The sequence below is a fragment of the Silene latifolia genome, chromosome Y (genome assembly GCF_048544455.1).
Source record: "Silene latifolia isolate original U9 population chromosome Y, ASM4854445v1, whole genome shotgun sequence".
NCBI lineage: Eukaryota > Viridiplantae > Streptophyta > Magnoliopsida > Caryophyllales > Caryophyllaceae > Silene > Silene latifolia.
In genome coordinates, this window is record NC_133538.1 from 79647226 (window position 1) to 79653353 (window position 6128).

General features: G+C 40.6%; 1 non-coding gene across 1 annotated transcript; it reads left to right on the plus strand.

Annotated features, from left to right (window-relative positions):
• Nucleotides 1-861: 861 nt before the first annotated feature.
• On the plus strand, nt 862-967 carry LOC141636701 (small nucleolar RNA R71). The gene has a single exon (XR_012541297.1). It is a non-coding gene; the product is annotated as a small nucleolar RNA R71 (small nucleolar RNA).
• The last annotated feature ends 5161 nt before the right edge of the window (nt 968-6128 follow it).

The following is a 6128-nucleotide window of genomic DNA, read 5'->3' on the forward strand; positions in this document are numbered from 1 at the left end:
GGTCTGAAATATTCCTGTCATCAGGTAATTTTAGTCCTTCCTATGAATGACCACTTCTCAAATTAATCAAATTCACTGTCTCATGTGGATTCTTCTCTGATTGAGACGGCAAATGACCTTGTTTCCTCGTGGACTAGTTCGCGGCTAACTGAGCGACTTGAGTTTCAAGTGACCTGATGGATGCCTCTTTATGTTGGTCACTTAGTTGCCATTGCTTTGTCAATGACTGCAACATTGTCTTTAACTCAGATAACTCACTTACCCCACCTGAAGATGATGCGCCTTGATTCGGTGGAGGAAAGGAAGGAGGCTTTTGGAAGCCTTGTTGAGCTTTATGAGGAGGGACATATGGCTGCTGCTACTGCTACTGCGGTGAAGGAGTGGGATTAAGAACATTTTGACTTGTCCACCTCAAATTGGGATGGACTGCCCCTTGGTTGTTATAATAAGAACCTCCTCCTTGCCTATATTGCTGAAAAGCAAGGACTTGTTCTTTCTCAGTAAGTCAGTCAATAGCAGTATGACCGTCATCTCCTCCACATCTCTCATAAATGACAGTTTCCTTTCTAGTCCACAAATGAACTGTCTGTGGCTCCCCAGCAGATTACAACTCTAATATATCAAACCGGGCATTCATGGCCTCCAGCTGAGCCACAACTGCCTTATCAACCGAATGGACTGTTCGAACCATCCCGTGGGTTCCCATATTCAGCACAATGGGTCGCCATCTCCTCAATAATTCCCCATTCCTTGTCATCATCAATATTTTTCTGAAATCTTCCGTTGGATGAGGCGTCAAGAATAGATCTATGGTCATCGTGAAACCCATTATAAAATTGGTTGAACAGGAACCATTGATCAAAACCGTGATGAGGAAGAGACCTCACCAACTACTTGAACCGACACCAAGCTTCATAGAAAGTCACATCAGGTGCCTGCTTGAAACTAGTAATCTTTCCCCTCAGATGATTAGTGCGCTATGGAGGGAAGTATGTTTTGTAGAAGGCAAGTGCGAGAGTCTCCCAATTGGTAATCCCAGCAGCTGTACGGTCAAGATCGGTCAACCACTCATGGGCTGAGTCAGTCAAAGAAAAAGGAAAGAGCACCTCCTTTATCTTGTCTTGAGTTACTCCCTTTGTAGCTGGAATAGTAGAGCAGTAGTCAGTAAAGACCTCCATATGCTTCCTTGGGTCTTCACCCGCCACACCCCTAAACAATTTTCTCTCCACCAGATTTATTTAGGATGGACGGATATCAAAGGTGTTGCCGTCCTCAGTCTGGAGGTTAAAACCCTTAGGAATAGAGGATGCTTTAGGCTCCGAGTGACTTGCAATATTCAGCATCTTTACTGGTTGGTTGGCAGAAATGAGATTATCTTCTTCTAAAGACTGGTCTTCTGCAAATAAAAAGTGTTGTAGCTCGGGCTCGAAAGTACTCAAGTCTTCCTTTCGAAGTTCTCTTTGCAGACGGAGTCTATACCGAAATAGTCTTTCTGGCTCAGAATCAGCTGGAACTAAATCCGACCTGTTTGACCTGGGCATACACAACACTTAAAGAGATAAATGAGAACTGTCTCAAGGAATAAAAATTCCCTGAGACAGATAAAAACAAACGAAAACAAAAATAGATAGAGCTATTGCCTCCCCGGCAACGGCGCCAAAATTTGACAGGCTAGTCGTGTACCTACCAAAAATAACCAACTGGCACTAACTAATATAGCTAGGGAAGTCGGGTCGATCTCCACAGGGAGGAAAGATATCTGTTAAAGGTCCGCTTATTTAAGTCACTAATGGGGGTTGAATTTGGTTTACTAAACTACTGAAGATTTGAAGGAAAGAGCAATAAGGAAAGAGCAATAAAGGACAGAAAATGTAGTAAAGATGATCAATAAAGAGGGAACATGTCAGGATTTGGGTTCACCATGATAGTCTAGTGACTCAACTGCAAATAGTCTAGATAATTTACTGTGAGACGGATACGGGAAAGGTCCTTCCGGTCCACTTTCTATCCTAGATTTCCACTAACTTAACTTCCGTTCTCGTCAGGGTAGTCTACTGTTCATAGCAGGTCTATTTAGTCCAATCTTCCGATCCAGGAGTAAATTTAACCAGATTAAAAGGTAACTTAGAAGCGTGCACTCAACTAAGTCGGTATTAAAATTATATTGCCATGGGTACAGATTCTCACAAATAAATCATCTAGCCTATTCACTACATCGTCACAATCCTACCAAGGATTCCCTAATCCCAACATGAATGAATTTAGCTACTCATATCGTTAATGTTGTCAATAATAACAATATCGAATGAACTAATGATAAACATGATGAAATAATAATAATTAAACATAAACAAATTAGGGCAGAAATTAAGTAAGAGAGAACAAGGGAATTAAAGCAAATAAAAACAAGATTAAGATTAATAGAAGAAGAAAGATTACAATAACAAGCGATCCAGCGTAAAGAACAACCACCAATCCAAGCAAAGTAATCCGAGAGCAAAGTTACAGTAGAGAGTTTAAGGGAGAGATTAAGAGAGAAAAGCTGCATTCTAAGTAGAGTTAAACTTAATTAAGAGTAAAAGAAGTGTGTTAATAACCAAATTACTCGATGCTTAAATAGAAAAACAAAGTCCACTAACGAAAATAAGGTAACTCGGGTTAATTAAGCTTGTGAAAACTAACAACCTCTCGATCGAGCAGTTTAGAACCACTCGACCGAGGACTTCAGGTGATAATCCTCCCGATCGAGCAGAAATGTTACTCGATCGAGGAAAGCCTCAAAACAGCATTTCGATCAAGTGAAATAAAACACTCGATCGACCTCTTCAGCATATGAAACCACTCGATCGACCAAAATACTCCTCGATCAAATGTCCTTCCTCCAAATCAGCCTCAGACTCGTCACCGACTGCTTCGTTGACAATTCCTTTACGCATCCCAATGCAGTATCTCGCTCTAAAATTCCCGTCTCCTCAAAATGCATGCAAAACAGGACGAAAAGAGTACGGTCTCACCACTTTCAGGTTCATTCCTACAAAACAGACAAAACAAACCAAAGTAGCCATTTCGGGGCATATTACAATACAAGACAATGCAAAAGTGCATAGAAATACCTGCAAAATAAGGCTAAAAAGACTATATAAAATTCACGTATCAGGGACGAAGTTCCTTTTTAGAGGGGAAGAGTAATGTCGCAAAGGAAAAATGCCGTAATTATAACAATTTTGCAGTATGTTTGTGATGTTTTATAGTATCTCTGTTACATTTAAAGTATGAGTTTATAATTGTTTTAATAGTTTTGTTGTGGGAATTGTATAATTGAGTGAGAGGGAATAATTGTCGAACAAGATGACATGTCGTTATACCTTATTTTTAGTAATCATTCATTATGTTATAATGAGAATATGATCTCATGAGTAGTAGCGGGGTTGTCATCAGTGGTTTTGCGTTGTGCGATTATGAATCATACATAAATGAAGTTCTAGGTATATTGAGGTTATTCTAACAGATGAATATCGATGGAACCTTAGGTCTTGAAACCCTTTGTAATACCCGTACTTCTAAGGACCCGTTGACCGACCTTAAGGGCATGTGGTAGCCTTTGGGAATTTGTGCAAGAGATGTCTCGTGTTTGTAATAGGCCTTGGGATGAGTGGTACTCGATCTAGTCAAGGCTACTCGACCGAGTAGCTTGGGTACTCGATCGAGTAGGGGCCGCTCGATCGAGTGAGTTGGTTACTCGATCGAGTAGTGTCTTTTCAGCGAGGGTTTGTAATCGTGTTTTGATAGAATCGCAAATCATTTCCGCCTCCTTCCTTCAGACCTAGATGTCGCCTTTTGTCATTTCCTTCACCATAATTCCTTCCATGGGAGCCTTTGAGGATGCTTGTGCCTTGGGGATAGGTTGCTTGAGTCGGGTAGCGGTCTTGACGCCAATATGCTATGCGTAGGTATGTCATCATCATCATCATCTATGTCATTGTTGTTTCTTGTAGGGTTGGGGTGATAGTAATAGGTGTTCGTACTGTTTGTATAGGGGTTTTGCTTGCTTGGTTGATGTCATGTGATTGAACAAGGAATCGCTACAGTTGGCTAAAGGTAGGTTCGCCTACTCAGTTTCTGTTGGTTGTTTAGTGTGTCGGTTGTTGTGTTGGTTGTAGTGTCGGTATGATTGGATTGATTGTGGTGTTAATTGGTATTGTGTTGTTTCGTTTGGCGTGATTTTGATTATTGTATTGCTGTCTGTGTTCTTCGGGGCGCGTCCCTGGCTGAGTGGAGTCACTTGCGGGAGTGGCTTCACGCCCTTGATTTGCCCTCTGTGGAACCCGCCACAGGAGGGGATGTGCACATTAATGGTCATGGGTTTATCGCTCGATATGATGAGCGGGGATTTGGTGGGTATGACTGCGGTCTCCCATTGGCAGGGCTGGTCGAGTGGCTATCCAGCTTGTGTATTTACTCAATAAGGACTTATTCCAAAGTTTAGCATTCTTGATTCCCAAACCCCCTTCCTCTTTTGGAGTACATCATTTCTCCCAAGCAATATTAGGAGCTCTGAGATAATCATCCTTGCCACCGCATAAGAAGTTCCTACATATAGCGTCTACCTTGTTCATAATTCCGGTAGGAAGGAGGAAAATAGATGCCTATTTAGACTACATAGTAGCTAACACAGAATTCACAAGTACCAGCCCGCCTGCATAAGTGAGTTGCCTTGCCCCTAGTGATCTGATTCTTGCCACTATCCTTTCTATTAGTTTGTGCCCTTCGAATTTGGTAATCTTTTTGGATGAAATGGGCACTCCAAGTTATTTAAAAGGTAGGGATCCCACTCTAAAACAAGAAATGCCGATTATATCATCAATTAGCTCCCCTCTTACACCATTGAAGTATATGTTAGTCTTATCCCTATTAAGCTTTAGGCCAGATGCTGAAGAGAAAGTAGAGAATCCCCTAAGGATCCACATTATAGAAGATGCAGTGCCTTTGCAAAACATGAGGAGATCATCCGCGAATAAAAGATGATTTAGTTTTAAATTGCCACACAATGGGTGAAATCTAAAAACTTCTTACTGAGCCACCACATTTAAAATCCTAGATAAATATTCCATGCAAAGAGTAAATAGTAAGGGTGACAAAGGGTCCCCTTATCTTAAACCTCTTTTGCCATGGAAGAAACCAAAAGATTGACCATTAATATTGAGAGTGTATGAGGGAGTTGATACACAAACCATTATAATATGAATGAACTCAGTAGGAAATTTCATAGAGATCATCATTTGATGAATGAAATCCCACTCCACTATATCATAAGCCTTTCTTAAATCAATCTTTATAAGACACCTAGGAGATGCAGCTTTCCTATTGTAAAGTTTTACAAGGTCTTGACAAATAAGGACATTCTCCACAATGTTCCTCCCCTTAATAAAACCCCCTTGGCTCCTAACAACTATTGGGGGCAGTACTTCACTCAATCTAGAACACAACACTTTAGCAATACATTTTTACAAAGTGTTGCAGCATGCTATAGGTCTGTATTCCAGGACACTAGTAGGGTTCTTTATTTTTGGAATAAGTGTCAAGGTAATAGTGTTTACCTGTTTCAACATATTGTCAGTAGCAAGAAAGTCCATAACAGCACCAGTAACATTTTTTCCAATAATATCCCAAGAATCCTGTAGAATTGGCTAATGAATCCATCAGGTCCTGGCGATTTTGAGGCAGGAATTAAGAACATGGAATTTTTAATCTCATCAGAAGTTACTGGCTTTTGAAGTCGAGCTTTAAGCTGATCAGTAATCACAGGGCCCAGTCTTACAGTCGGCTTGTGAATTGGTAAAGTATTTGCATTGGTCCCCAACAGTTCCATGTAATAAGACAAGAAAGCTTGTTCAATGCCCTGAGGGTCTATGTGAATAATATCCTCATGATCCTTAATTTAAAGAATTTTATTCTGAATTTCTCTTGCTCTAATTTGATTATAAAAGTATCTGGTGTTTTCATTTCCCTCACTCACTCAGTCCACTTTAGACTTTGGACTGAGAAAACTAAAGTGGGCTTTGGCCAGAGATCTATATGTAGGAACAGCGTCAGTTTCAGCTTCCATAAGTCTGTTGTTAGAAGGATCT